The sequence below is a fragment of the Temnothorax nylanderi genome, unplaced genomic scaffold, assembly GCF_030848795.1.
Source record: "Temnothorax nylanderi isolate EJ_2023f unplaced genomic scaffold, tnyl_v1.0 TNYL_tig0032_pilon, whole genome shotgun sequence".
NCBI lineage: Eukaryota > Metazoa > Arthropoda > Insecta > Hymenoptera > Formicidae > Temnothorax > Temnothorax nylanderi.
In genome coordinates, this window is record NW_027249094.1 from 1,090,481 (window position 1) to 1,106,548 (window position 16,068).

A 16,068-nucleotide genomic window follows, 5' to 3' on the forward strand; every position below is an offset into this window, starting at 1 on the left:
ATCCCGCGACTCGAGAATAACGTGTTCTTACTGTAGTGTACAAGTGCCAACCGCACGTAGGACAGGCGACGCGAAATTCACGTAGGAATGAGGGATAGAAAGAGAATGGAGAAAGAGAGCCGTGGGGAAAATGTCACCGAAAGCTCCGGCAAGAATAAACATCTTTATTCACGTCGGTCGCTCGACGGAAATGGGTCGCAGAAATCGGACAACTGTGTTGTCGCGTTTTCGCAAAGCGTGCTTTTACCTAGCCTCTAGGTAACTCGCCGAAGAGTTTTATACGGTGCCTCTCCCAGTTCCGTGAAGAATGTTTTAAGTATTTACTATCCTCCGGGACCTCCGAACGTCACCGGATCCTTTCTGATGTCCTCCTGTGATATTTTTCTCTGGACTGCATTTAAATACCGATCGAAAACGCGCGGGGAATGCGCTTCCCGTTGTTTCCGTTGTAAGTTACTGCTTATTACGCATGACGTGACATCCGGGTCGCGTGTGAATACTGTGGCGAGAGACTTTCCGGCGAAATTTATGACCACAACTCGCGAGACTTACCCGTTACGGTCAAACGTCTCGTTCTTCAGAATTTAACGCTCTATATAGCATCGAAAATTCCTTCCGCCAAATTTAATCCCTTTCGCAGGAGTGACAAATACTTGCAGTCAGTGAATATCCGAGGATCAGCATCCACGATTGAACATTTAACATATAAAATTTATTTTCTATTTAATTGAAAAGAAGCCAAAATATGAATTACTGAGAATTTTAAATTTTGTGCTGTAAATTCTTAGATCTGCGAATAATTTTCTACTTTGCATAAATTTTTACAGTAGAGAAAGTAAAAGTTTGTATAAATTTTTCACGCCTAGATATATGAAGACATACGGCAAAGTTACATTTTTCTGAGAAATTACGAAAAAGATTTATACACCGGAGAATTAACAAAGTTAAAACATTACCTCGACAGAAAAATCATGAAATTTTTGTAACATTCTCATTCAGAAACTTTGTGCACCAGAAGTTTCGCTGTTTTATTATTAAGAGAAGTATAATGAAATTACCGCAGAACAGATTTCCCGCACTGTGTTTTAATCCCCGGTAATCTTTGTTGTCATTTCACTTATTAGGACGTATCTACAGAAATGTAGACAGAGTGTAATGAAAATCGCTCACTTAATATTAAAGTCGAAAAATTGCTCTCGGCCGGTTTTGCTACATCCCTTGGCATTGGAATGATTAATGGGTCACGCTTTTCTGGCTCCGGACTGTTCAATTAGCGCGGATCACACGTGACTCCTATAATTGGTCGCTTGTCGTGGATTCTGCTAATAGTTAAATAGGATTTCATCCAGCTAAGCAGTAAATTTTCAACGTATCCGCGCTCAGATTGATTCAAAAAGTACATCACAGTTGTTCGATTTCCGCACATGAAATCGTCGCGCTTTCACGTCTGCACTTTTATATATGTATATCTTTATCGCTGCCATGATAGCAAAACCGTGGGATATCGGAATAATATTAGCTGACCATATATTAGCTGACTGTCTCGACTCTAATAAAATGCTTGTCGTAAATTTCGAACAAATGGAAAATATCAAACTGTCAATTATCGACAAGAAAGAGAGAAAGAAATCTATACGCTTCCGTAAATATATCTGTAGAAGCAATTATTTATCGTGTAATTGAGTTCTCTTATACGTAAAATCTAAAATTTAATACAAAATTTAATTTAAAATATTGATTAGAGAGAAACGATGGGGCTTTTGCAGCCGCATGCTATATACGTATTAACTTCAAATGTAAACGTACTCGGTGTACGCCGGGCGAATTCTGGTCGAAACTCCTGGCGCTGTCGCGACCTCGCTCTTTTTCCCAGCGGAAGAAATAAGATTTTACCTTTCTTAAGTAGCCCGAGAGAGTGGAAGAGAAAACATTATTGGCGCACTTCTCGACCGCAGTAACGTACGGTAAGAATAGCGTGGCGCGTAGCATCGAGCTCCTTCCCCGCTAGAAATCCAACCCATTCGGTGGATACGCTTAGGCGACGTTAGAGCCGTGCTTGCATGGATGCACTCGCGCCGTTTTCCGACATTAAATCACTTCTACACGCGATTATACGCGCGCTGTATACGGCTGTAGCCGGCGCGGGCGCGAGTCTGGCGGAACTGCAAAGTACATGTAAATTGCCTAACGCACTTCGTAAATTCCGCTGTCTTGCGGAGTAATCGCAATCTTCCCGGAAAGCCGGGAAGGATAACGCGAAACAGGAAAGTATCTCGCTGAATCTCGTCGCGCGGGCCTCGAGGTAAAAGAGAAATATCTTTCATCTCTACGTTACGCATTACACACCGTTGTAGAACTCACAACGTTCTCGAACTTTACGTACGAACCGTTACTTTAAAGTTCGAAGCGATTTTCGAACGAGCTGTTACGCGCTACGTTTGTAATGATTCTTCGAGGCTTTCCTGCGCGAGAAGACTCGAATGGTTACGTTCGAGTAACTTTATCACCAACGGTTGTTACGGGTAAAAAATTCTCTTTCGCGATCACTGGTGATATCGCAAGATATTAGGACTTTCGGGAAACTTTTTGATACGGAATCAAAGTTCCACATCGCCGCGCGAGAAGCCATTATAGAAACCCGTAGTATAATTAATGCATCAATATCGAATTTCTTTTACCATATATATGAATGATAGAAAGGGGAAAAAGCGTACTCTTGAAAACTTTATCCGAATTGTATAAAAAATATTTAAGGGATATAACATTTTTCAATATCAGTTAATCGATCTCGATTTTAAGTTGCGAGACTAAAGTTCCGAAATATTTCCGTCGTTGCGACGAAAGATATCAATTTACCGAAAAGGAATCTTCATTAGTGCGCTTCCGTAAAACAGTCTCTTACTTCCACGTGCTTCTGGCATTTTAGCGGCGCGCAGGAAGCGACTACTCGACTGAACGATTAAACCGACAAATTTCGCGCAGCCCATAATTCACACCTTGGAAGGAGACTGTGCCGCACAAGTTCGTAAAATACAGTCGCGTGCTCGACAGAAAAATATGTGATCAGTTTTACGGCACGATCGCGCTGGCGCCGCGACGCCGGAATACCTGAGACAGGCTTCCCACGTGAAAACCGTCGCTTTCCTTCCGTATGTCATTCTATTCTCGACAACCGGAAGCCGCCTGTCGCGTGTAAAACTTGCAAAACTACCAGAGGCTCCTCGTTATCGCGACTTCCCGAATAGTTTCGCGCACACTTGCCGAAGCGCTCTAAATAAGCTGAGAGCCACTGATCGCGCACGTACGACGATGTCGATTCTGTCCTATCTCATTTTTATCTTCATTCCGATAGATTTTTTTTTTTCCTCTCGCAGGCTCAAACCGCGTCTTACGGTTACGGAGATTGAGGGATGATCGGACAAACTAATGGCTGGTTTGAATGAAAAGGGATCTACAGGAGAATCGCTTTCTCCTAGCAAAGTGCGTTGCACGTTGCGAAATTGAGTAGCTTAAGATAAATGATTATGGATCGGCTCTTATAAAGGTGCCATTTCGACGAAAGTACTACAACGTAATAAGTGATGGTAATGAACACATCGTGATTATGTAATCATGTCGAACAAAAGGTTTTTTCGCGCCATTGTAAAATTCGTACGCAAATACTTATTTCCGTTATTGGACGAATTAAGCTTAAGAAGTCTTGAAGAGATAATATAATTTTTTAGTTCTTAATTGGAGTCTATTCTTTACAAGATCTTACAATAAGACATTGAGAGAAAGAGCTATTGTTTACTTGAAAGCTATTATTCGAGCAAATTACCATATTTTTTGTTGCCAAATATTTCCAGTAATCCAGAAGCAAAATACAACTTTACCTTGTACGCGCTTTCGCGTACAAGTTCATTCAATTAATATCAAATATTCAGCTGATAACGATAACTCTATACTTTTGTGAGATATTCACGATAACCGAAGTTGCAGCGGATAAGGAAAATAAGGTCATATTCCGTACAGGAAGTTGTACACGATGCATATATCGTGTGTACTTCCACGGGATATTTCACTGTTTCTCGGTGATTGCATTGCGGCAGCGAACATAAAACTAACTTTGCGAATACGCCGCCGCGGCGATATAAGGCGGATTTGAAAAGCGAATTAGGATGTCGCGGCAGTATCGAAATATCGTTTGTTTTCGACGTATATTTTCAGGAGTTCCTCCGCGAATACCTCGCGAATACCCGATGAAATGCGTGTCCCACGAAGTTTTGCCGAATACGGAAAATTTGGTAGTAACGTAGAAGATCCCCTCCTTCTCCTAATGCAATTCTCGCGAAACGCAGCTTACGCAGCTTCGAAATTGCGAGTGCCTGTAAACTGAATTACCTCGCGCGGGGATGGTGATGGCATCGATTAAAGACGTTCATGCGACCGATTGGTTAATTTATTTAGGCCATCGTTATTTAAATTATATTCACGCACGATTCCGACGTTGTTGAAATTGACGAGCGTGGAATTGATCCCACATTATAAATTTAAAAAAAATTCCAGAGGTTTCGTCGACCATTTGCTGATTAATTTAGATGAATGTAGAAAAAAAAAAGAGAACTCGCATTGGAGCCCGTAGCAAACAGCGACTTTCCAAGAAGTATTTTCTCGTCTCTCAAGGCGCACGAAGTTCATTGTGCGCGGTAGACAACCATTCAGTCTGTACCCGAAACCCGTGCCAACCCTTTATCTTCTAAGGAGTATAGTCGAGCTTTTATAAGAAAATGCAGCGGGATAACCCACGGAACGTGCCTGCCCGCACATACGAGCGTTGACCTACGGACTTTATGAATTCTTCTTTACGCGCGGCTTGAAATGCAACAGTCCCGAGGGCGCAGGTGCGATTTGAATCGAGAAATCTTTCATAGAATACGTTTTAAATAAAACATTAATCGAAAAGCGTATATTTCTACACAGCTTTATTTTCGCGGGTGATTAAAAATGGCAAATTGAAAATAGATTGCAATTGATAAATTTTGTAGCCATTTTCCAAGGTAGACAATTTTGTACGAGTAATTGGTTGAAAAAACCCACTTTAATTTAAAATAAAAATTTGTATATCTCTATTATATCTAGTTTTCGAATGGAGAGCAGACATCCCGAACATGGGGCATGCATGCACGTTATTTACGATTGTTATTGTAAAACGTTATATACATTGTCAAGATATTTACGTAAAAATATATTATACGTAAATATAAATTTATATATAATAATCTTGATCTATAATAATTACTTTCTACCATAAGAAGATCATTTGAAAGTGCATCATGAATCACTGAAACGATAATTACATCACTCCCCGCTGATTAAATTTTCTCAAACATATTAATAATTAATACGGTTTGCTCGATTATCACAAAACAGCGTATCTACATGTAATTGACTGCTAATAAATTATTTTTATTTTTTATAGCACTATATTGTGAATTGCCCCCAGTTATTCTCTTATATTTGTGATCCACTTTTGAAGAGATATGAATAACTTGTTGCTATCAAATTAATTAATTTGTCTCGTGCAAATTTAAACGTAGATTATTAGCAATTTTTCTGGCTAACGTTTTACGCAATTTAATTATCCTGATATTCCATAAAGTCTTCGTAATAGTCCCATGTCATGTCATAAAAGTCTTCGTAATAATCCCATGTTATAAAGTCTTCGTAATACTGTCATAATAATTTTGTCATTTATTTATACTGATAATACATTGCTATATGAGAGAAGGGGGAATAACATAACATTTTTTTAACGTACCAAAAGTGATACAATTAATTTTTAACTTAAAATAATATTGAAATTTTTGTAACAAATATTTTTGTATACGTTTCTTTGTGAACAAAAGAACTGAGTAAATGTAGATATAAAACTATTTACGTAAAATACATTATGACACAAAACGTATATTGCTTGACGACAAAAAACCAACAAGGGCTTCGTAACGCGAAGCGATCGCTTTTAATGCTTGGCCGTGCGTGCCGTTACAATGAGCATCCAAATCTCTTTCTTCGTGCTATCGCACAGAACGTCGCCGCTCATATACCCTTCTAGTGGTACTCGCAAAGTATGAACAGGGTAGAAAACTGTCGACGGGGCACTCGCGACTTTACTACGCTTTAACAGCCTAATTGCATTTAACGGGTGTTCGGTTTCGAAGGTATTTTATCATGGTTACACACGTTACGGTGCGACTTAACACGGACTGTCCCCGAAACCGTCGTACTTAACGACGCACGTTTGCAGAGGCGAACTTGAGAAGGTATGGCTTACAATCACCGTAACTGATACTAATGACATTTCGAGCAGATCGTGTACTTAAGGCACGATTTCCCAGCATACATCCACAAAATGCTGCTCGATGAAATATGAAATATTCATGTAGGAATATACGAGTTTGTAATATCGCAGAAAGCAAGTTTCTTGAAGTTTTGTGCATTAACTGGATGAAAATACTGATCTGAAGATATAAACTGTTTTGTATCCATTTTAACATAGACAATTATTGTAGTGATTGTTAAAAATTAATTAGAGATCAAATCTTCAATTTGTTTTCGTTTTGTCTGTTATAAATTTCTCATAAATTTATATCCAATTTAAAAGCTCTCATGTTTTAGATAATATTTTTTTCTCACTGTTAAAGGCGATAGAAGACACGCATAAAGATAAAAATGTCTATACTGAAACTTAACAATCGAATCATGACCTTTGAATAACATTAAAGCGGCGTTTCTGTCGCAAGATACGTGACAAGATCGCTCAGCATATTACGTATCTACGAAACGCCAAGAGACATTAAAGAAGATAAACAGGCGAGAACTTGGCCTCATTCATAATTCATGCCGCTAATTTCTCAAGGTGGCGTGCAGTCCGCGTTATTGCATTATCCGGAAAATCCTTGAATAATTCTCATCCGACGAACTCGCGGCGCGAACTTTCGCCCGGTTACCGCTTTATCCGTCATCGCCCTGTAAAGCCGTTGTACCGTCGTTCCAATTGCAACTGCGCGAATGCACGACCGTTTTGCGTTCCATCTCGAGTTAGATCCTAGTCAATTAAATTAAATTATTTTTTATAACCAAAATGTTCTTACTGGTTTATTAGTTTTTTAACTCAACGGATAGAAATGGGAATAGAATTTGATAACACCATGACATCAGCTACCGAAACGTTTAAAAATCATTTCAACCTAAATTCACGAAGAAAAAAAAGTTGGGAAAATAGTACAAATAAAAATAATTGTACAAGTTTATTTCGCTAAAATGGTCGTTGATGACATTTATACATGAAAATGTTAGAGTTTTATTTTTAGTTTATTTTTAATGTCACATTTTATACATTTGACAAAACATTTTTGCATTTTGATATAGTGTTTTTCTCTTTTGAGCTCTTTTTGTCCAGATATCTAAGATTCATAAAAGATTACGTAAGCCATATTGTGCCTAAACAATGCCTAAACGGATGGAAAGGCTAACAACGATATCCCATGATTAGTCTGAAAATTTTCACCTATGACACCCAATCGGTTAATGATATTTCGACGCCGCGGCGGCGGTTATTGCGAGCTACATCCGCAATCTAATAATTTCGTGAATCATACGGTGGTCACGCCGTGAACGGAATAATTGAAATTCCGCTCCAGATACTCGTATCAATTGGATGCGCATTTGTTAATTTAACGCCACTCGCAGCGCCGAATCCACACTGCCGATATCCGTTTTCCTTGTATTTACCGGTGAGCGAGTTCTGTCTAAGGTCTGAATAAATATTTCCCGCTTTGCAATCTAGTCAATATCCGTTAATCGAAGACCGATACCATTATCTGTTCTCACGCAGAATTGATTGCGATACTAGACAAACAAAAGCGTTGTTGCTTTACAGAGGATTTTGTCTCTACATAGACGGGGGTACATACATCCCCGCATTTACAACCGTTGTAATATTCATGCAGATGTTTTAATGTGGATTACATTGTTTATTGCCAAGCTGCTTTAATACTCGACAACGAGTTCCGTTCCGTTTACGCACATATTTGATTAAAGTTAACGCAAAATGGTCGAGACTTGTTTAATAGAATTATTCGTTGAAATTCTGAAAGAGAGAGAGAGAGAGAGGGAGAGTGGAGAGAAGAGATGAGAGAGAGATTTCATGCAGCTTCTACTATTAAATTATATAATAAAAGGTTTTTTTTACCTTTAACAGGAAATGGCGTAGCGTAAAAACTGTTTTTACGAAAAATATACTGAATGTACATTTTGATATAGGGACAAACCTCTAAGGCAACTCTTTCCGAGCTTTTCCAATAAAATTACAATTCTCTTCCGTTACAATAGAATATATTATGCACCCGGTTAATTTGCAGTTATTAACTTATTGCAAATGTTGTTTAATAACTCATCTTATGCTACATGAACTCAGCAATTTTTTAAATACAATGAACGTAAAATTATTATATAATTATGAATATTAGATATGTTATGAAATATTTTTGTGGCTGAAAGAACCATCACTAATTGTAGCATGTAGCATGTAAATCACACGTGACTTCAAACACTTTTACAAGAATAATGCTTACTTATGAGAAATAGCAATCTATACTTTTTTGCATAACTCCTTAAGCAATTATTTATCAAAACAACCTTACGAAAAATTCAATTTCCGTTGTTTCTAATTATCCTGCAATTTCTTAGTCAACTGGATAATCACGAGCCGGCATTCCCCCGGGTTGTTCGTAACGGGTTAGAAATCGGAGTACTTTGTTTCGCACGGTGCAATATAGCCGCTCGCAGGTCGACTTGCGCAATAACAAAGCCTCGGCCATAAGTCGCGCGGGACGTAATCGCGCGAGGATCGTTGTGTCTTATAAAACTTTTGCAATTTTGAGGGAGGTGTGACTGACGTGTAATAACCTCCGTGCTGCCGTCGGCGATGGCTTCGGACATGATTTCCGGCCCCGACCGTCGGTCGCCGCCACCGCGGATTTCATAACCCCGCGATATCGATTCGCGAAGCTTCGTTCACAAATTAACTCGAAGTGGAATCCGTTTTTTTTTTCTCACATCCGTGAACGCGAATCCGCGGGTATGGACAAGTTAAATTAGCCATTTTGCCATTTTTCTTTCTCTTCCGCTCCGCCGTTTCAAGCAAACGTCGTTTCACTTGATGCGAAAATTACGACAGCACGCGAAAATAATATTTAGCCATTCACGTATTAAATTGGATACAAGGTTGTAATTAGAAAGAGATCAAATTTATGAACAACATGTCGAAAGGATGTAAAATACTTTCAAAAATAATAGTAGGATCGACTCGCAATGAAATTATATTTAATTTATTAAAAATGCAAGTTATATATATAATATGAATATATAATATGTAAACTTTATGAAATTGTACATAAATGCTTAGTTTGAAAATTTGAAGTTAATATTGATCCGCATATAGTATTAGCCTGCGTAAATATAACGAGGTACTATAGTACTTAATTGATTCGATTTCTCAAACTTGTAAGATAGATATCAACGATTTTACCTTAGATTCTACTTGAGAATAAATATTTAATATTATTCCTGCTTATAACGCGTACTTTTCTTTTTGTCGATATTACGAGCGAGCTCTCCATGCCTGGACGAATCTAGGACACGCAGGAATAGAAAAGTTCATTATGTTTCGTTTGGGCCGCGCTAATGAATTTCCGGGAAATTAAACCTGCGCTTTTACCTAACGTGGTAGACGTTTTGATATTTATCATGGGCACGCCGCGAAACTCGCTTAGCCATTTTAACAGCCGCGGTAATGACGCGAAAATGTATCGAAACGGTGATTGCATTTCGTGCAGAGCTTTGGTATCGCATCACAGTCTCAGCCATTGAAGTACTATTAATTCCGAGGTGCAATACCCAGTTTCCCATCGCACACAGCATAGATAAATATGAAATAGCGTGCATACGAAAACATATATGCTTTAGTAGGTTTTAGGGAATTGCGGCTACAATTTTTCGAAATTTCAAATCAGTTTACTATTAATAATCACTTCGTACGTACTTGCGCCGATATCGATTATTAATATTACGTTAAAAGTGGAACGTTAACTTTTTTCGCATTGCGCTCTCGTTGATTCGTATATTTATATTTCAATTTTTTATTTCCGAAAGTTTATACGAAAATGAAATAGAAATATCGGCTGAAACAAAAGAGCCTACGTATAGACCAGACCAAAAGCATATATCTAACCACGTTGCACAATTAAATAGTTATCGATTATGCAAACACGAATTATAATTAAATGATCACATCGACATTACTGATCTAATTAGTGACGTGTACGAGCCTCGTAAGTATAATGTGAATGTAATGGACGAACTTTACGCTCGGGAATTATAATGGCCGTAAAAAGTTGAAGAAAAAAAAGCGATTAAATTAAAATTCTGGAATATCACAGTGTGTCTCAGCCGACAAGGCGAATGCTTTTCTACTTGAATTCAATTTCGGACGAAGTTATTTTTCCGACTGCGTTGACTTTTATGACTTCTCTCCCCCGTAACATTGTTAATTCTTTGATCTCGGGAGATTATCGGATGACAAAGTTAATGAAACCCGAACCGAAATCACACAGGTAGAACAAAAACGCGGGAGGCCGCGAATAATCATAAATATATAGAATAATTCCATCTCCCCGTTATCGGAGGATATTAGAAACCCCGACTCGCGAGCGCCAACGATCTCCCTCTCGGTTTTATCGTCCCATAAAGCGATTCGCCCGGGGAATCATTCTGTATTTAACGTACACTCGAACGAGCCATTCGCGTTCCGTAACGCTCTATTACGGCGAATAAAAATTTGTATTTTACGCACGGCGCACCGGCGAAAGATAATTTCGTGAAGGACGAAACGCGAAACGCTAGACTCACGATAATCGTTACATGCTGATTTCATCGGTTGTCGAAGACGACCGATGATTTCGTCTGCATCGAGAATCATCATCGCGGCGCGCGGCGCCCATATCATGCTTGTAATTGCGAGTAATGGGTTTCACAGATAACAGCGACACTCCCTTTATCCGTCCGGATTAATTAATTGCTTGCGCGGGTAATTGTCGAGTACCTTTTATTTCGTCGCAAGATAAGAATCTTGATCTCGAGATCCCGAATTCGGTGAATTCCGTGAGTTATCGGCTTGACCTTTTTTTATGTCGCCAACTTGCGTTTAATTTAATGTAATTACGGCCCGACCATAAATTTCAGAACGCTAAGATAGTAAATCTGTTGAGACGTTAATGTTTAGGAGAGAATTCTCACTTCTGTTTTAGATGTACGGCGGTTCGCGAAAGCATTCATGCGGTGGTACATCTGTAAATAGAATGAATAAAACGCTTTTGATGCGTCACTGATATATTCTCATATTATCGGTTTTACGAATATTTGTAGTTTGCATTAGACTATTTCGAACTGAACTGTATGTACAAGCTGTCGCCAAAGTCATTAAACTTTGTGACTGTGTTCTCACTCAACACATGTTGATAGACATTAATTATAGAATACTGTATACCCTGTATACATATACTGTGTCTAAATTAGCTAATATAGAGAGCTGAGAGAAAGAGAGAGACATGCATGAATATTATAAGAAAAATATGTTGTACAAATGATGGGATGAGAACACCATTCTCTGGTAAATTTTTTAGCAAAATCACACGTAATACGATCGACTTTAGATCAAATAATACTGACGCGATATTAATAAAAAAGGCAAAATTAATACGCAATATATGGATAACTCAATAAACATTCTTAGTGACATTATTTTCTCGAAATGGACCAACAAAAATAATCGCATCCATCGTCGATGTGGTATTAAGTGAGTGCCATTCTCAATCGAAATCTTTCCGAAAACAACGAGGGAAGACGATTATTGGGAATGCTCGGTGACGTGCCGTGAAGGTACCTCTCTAAGATGCGTATCTGAGATTCGGTTGAAGTGGTTCTGGGGCTTCCATTAACAATGAGGGTAGGGGTTTTGGCAGGTAGCGGGCTTGGATTTCGAAGGGTGACAAAGGCGGACGGAGGAAGACGACCGACGCGACGCGCGACGAAGAGAAACTGTCCCCCGTTGTTGCTTTCGATAATTTGGGAGTCTAATGTTTCGCCCCCTCGGCATTCGGGAGAAGCGTTTTGGGGATCCGGTTGGGGCGAAAGAGGGACGAGAGGGAAAGGAAAGGCTGGAACAGGGCGAGAAGACGGGCGAGAGGCGCGAGAGAGAAAACAAATTGACACCTGCACGCGAGAATAGAATCTCGGGGCTGTGACGGGAACGAAAGCACCGCCGAAGGCGATGGGGAGACGATTGAATAATGCAGGCGAGAAGTGAGGAATCTGCTTAAAAGTCCGATCATCCAGTCTGCATTCTCCAATTGTTGCCCACGAGAAAGAAGACAGCCGACAATATTATCAGCGAGTACCGTGGTTAGCCGAAAATATTAAATCGGCTAATAATGCAAATTCTAACTTTCTATGAGTTTTACGGTGTAATTTATAACGTTATTGAATTAGAATATAGCGCGATAGAGCAGAATGAGACACGCCGATTAATAATTTTCTCTACGTATTGAAGACGAGTTTAAATATTGAAGTAACTTGATAAGTACTTATAGCACAATTTATTTGTTATAGAAATAATAAAAATAATTGATATTATTATGATATTAATAAAAGGTATAGATGACATTTTAATAGAATTTAGTAAATCATAATTAACTCTTACGATTTGAGAAAATATAAATAGGCATGACTAAAACTGTATTTATATTAATTATTGTGAAGAGATTTAGTATTATATATATATTATCGTACATAAATATACCGTTAAGAAACATTTGTTCCTTTTACTTGTCTATATAAGTAATGCCGACTAGTTACATTGATCATTATTATTATAGAAGTTACTTCCCAGTTGTCGGTTTTCTCGTTTGTGAAATGCAGATAGATTCTCGCCATGAATAAATCTCTCTTAAGTATCTATGCTATTCTTCGAAGGGACGAGTTACTATCTCACGCTGCAGTTTATTGTGCAAGTAGAGATTCATTAGCACTGCCGTAGTATATTATGCTGATACCGCGAAACATCTCATTTCGAGATACGGCACTTTTGCTCAGCCCCCCAAAGTAGAATTCCCCGAGATTTATTTCGACGGCTTCTTATCCCACTTAAGACATCAGTCTTTTTAAGCCTATTACGCAGCCCTTTTAATAGCATCTTTCTTTTCCTTTTGGATGTCTCGCGGGCCCGTCGGCGTTAACGTATAAACGACGGAATTCGATGGCAGCTCCGTATATCATAATTTGCCGCCATAAACATTTTGCTTTGAAAATAGCTTTCGGATGATGTACGCACGCGAATCGGTTTATCTCGAAAACGTATCCGTATCTTGAGAACGACGCTGGCTGTCGCACATACGACATAATATAGCGATAAGTAAATCTGCGATCTAATCCGCTGTCACGTCACTGACAGTATCTCATTTTGTAAATCCTTTCGCTTATATTATTGCATCCACGCATTGAATAAATAAGTACAGGTCAATACTTCTCTCAAATCACAGTTATTTTAGCATACGAGCTGCATTAAATCGTAATATCGAAAAATCACGAGTTATGAGAGGTGCATACTTTAATGAATTATGCATATACATCGTACGGAAATTTTGTATTATAAAACGCAGCACGCAATTAATTCATACAATTATTTATATTGTTTTATAATAAAAAATTGATCCGCGCACACGTATTCTCTCGAGAAACAACGCTTTGCTGCTAAACATTCCGGACGAAAAGTACGGAATTTCTCAATTTATACCAACAATAAGTCAAATTTAACCTGCTAAACTGTCTTAAAGACGCGTCAAATGAGGGTACGTGCGCTCTCGCTCTAGCGTAGCGTAGCGTCACAAGCGACCGTCATACATCGTCATCGCGCGGGAGACGCAACGAGCTCGATGCACTCCAACACTTCATGTAAAATGATGGGCGCGAAAGGCGCCGAGGCATTCATTATGCGATGCTCTTGCATACGCGCGTATGAGCGAGTTTATACGCGCGGTCTTGTTTGCGTTGCGCTCAGGCCGAGGGAAATTAAGAGACTAGGTCGCAGGTACGGGCGAGGATTACGGGGGCGGAAAACGTGGGAGCAGCTCACAGCCGGGAGTTTACGGCTGTTTACGGTTGTTTCCGGGGGTGTTTACGTAGCGTCCGAAATTGAGAAAATCAAGAGGCTCCGTCAGCAGAGCTGTAGAAACGCGCGCCGAGAAAACTGCAGATGCGCGAGTTTGCGCGAGCGGGCGGCGCCCGATGAAAGGTGACCGACATCGAAGGGATGATGTATGTACTTTGAGAAAATCAAATGCGCCAAACCGAAATCCGTGAATATCTCGTTTGAGTCCTTAAGGGAAAACGAGAAAAGCGTTCCCTTTTACCGGAGATTCTACGAGTATTGACGGTAGATATTGACTTCAGCAGCGGCATAAATCAAATGCCATTGGAAAATGACTAGAAAGGCAAATGAATTGAGTTAAAGAAACAATCGAAGAAGTCTGCGCACAAAAAAATTTTAAATTTTTATTGTTTAGCAACAAGGATATGATGAGAAATTAATAAAGGAACTTATTTTTGGAGAAAATATTGTCAGAAATATCTGTTAGATCTTAATATAAAATACTGCTTTTATCTTATATTTTATATAAAAGTATACGGACACACTATATGTAAAAGTATACAAGCACTATTTTTAATGTTTCCCGATAAAGTTTATATCTAAACAAAAATACTTTTTTACCTTTTTTACTTTTTCAACATATTTTCTACATGCACATATTTCCTTTTATTGTATTGAATAACGTGATGTATCTTGAATAGTTTGTTTTATGTTACAATATATCGATTTACTTTTGAATCATTCTGGAATTTTGTAAAATTTTAACAGAATGTTTAATAAGATGTTTAATTTTGTTTTTACCCGAGCCATTTTTCCTTGAATGTAAAATATGTGAATGAGCTATTTCAGAAGAAACACATCGACTATATATCAAAGGCAAAATTTAAAGGCACATCTAAATTGAAGTTTATAAAGAATAAATAGGCGAATATATAAGTTATTAGAGGTGTGAGACATCAAAATTGAAGCAGCTGCTGCGGTCAAAAAAATCGGGGCGCGAAGGTAGATTCCGTGGATCACCGTGGACGATAATGGATGAAACACCGACAGAGAGGGTGAAACGTGGAAACGAAGGGTCGGCGTTGGGGAAAGACAGAAGGGTGCTCCTTGGAGGGTGTTCGCAGGGTTGCCTAGTTCGACGATAGAGTTTGAATAATGCAGACTTGCACAACGCTGCTTAAAAGTGATCGGTCCACCCTCCTCCTTCCGCCCACCCCCTTTATCCTCTCTTCTCACCGATCCCTTTAGAATCTCACTCCCAGTTCGTCTAAGAGTACGAACTAAGATTGATTTTGGATTGGATGGGAATTGGGAATAGTGAGCCTGTTACTCTGTAGCAGCCCTCCCCTCCCCCCTCACTTTCTCTCTCTCTCTCTCTCTCGTTCTTCTCCTTCGTCGCGTCGGTTTGATTTTCTTTGCTTTTCTGTTTCCTCCCGATATACATACGTACACATGCGTTTACATAGTCGGGCGTAATATGTTTATGTAACTGGAAAAGGCGTTGAAGATGCGCTATATTTACGATTCCAGTTGAGATTTATTACCTTGGCGATTATAGAGAGAAAATATAGAAGAGTCAGTTTTCGGATTATAAAACGACAATTACTAATAACACTACATAAAGTTTACAAGATATATACTTACGGTATGATCTAGTTGATGATCTGGCTTGATATGATCTCGCTTCGTATAATTTACTATTTTATTCATTTACTGTTATCTACTACTTTTGCGTCGTATTTTCGTATTTTTTGCATTCCATTTTAAGAATCGTACAATGGATATTAACATTTTCATCGTCGCATTCATTTCGCATTCGCGGC

The 16,068-nt window shown here is 38.9% G+C and overlaps 1 protein-coding gene across 3 annotated transcripts in view; it reads left to right on the plus strand.

Annotated features, from left to right (window-relative positions):
* LOC139770763 (protein madd-4-like) overlaps positions 1–16,068 on the plus strand; it is a 185,012-nt gene that overhangs the window by 103,303 nt on the left and 65,641 nt on the right. The window lies entirely within an intron of this gene.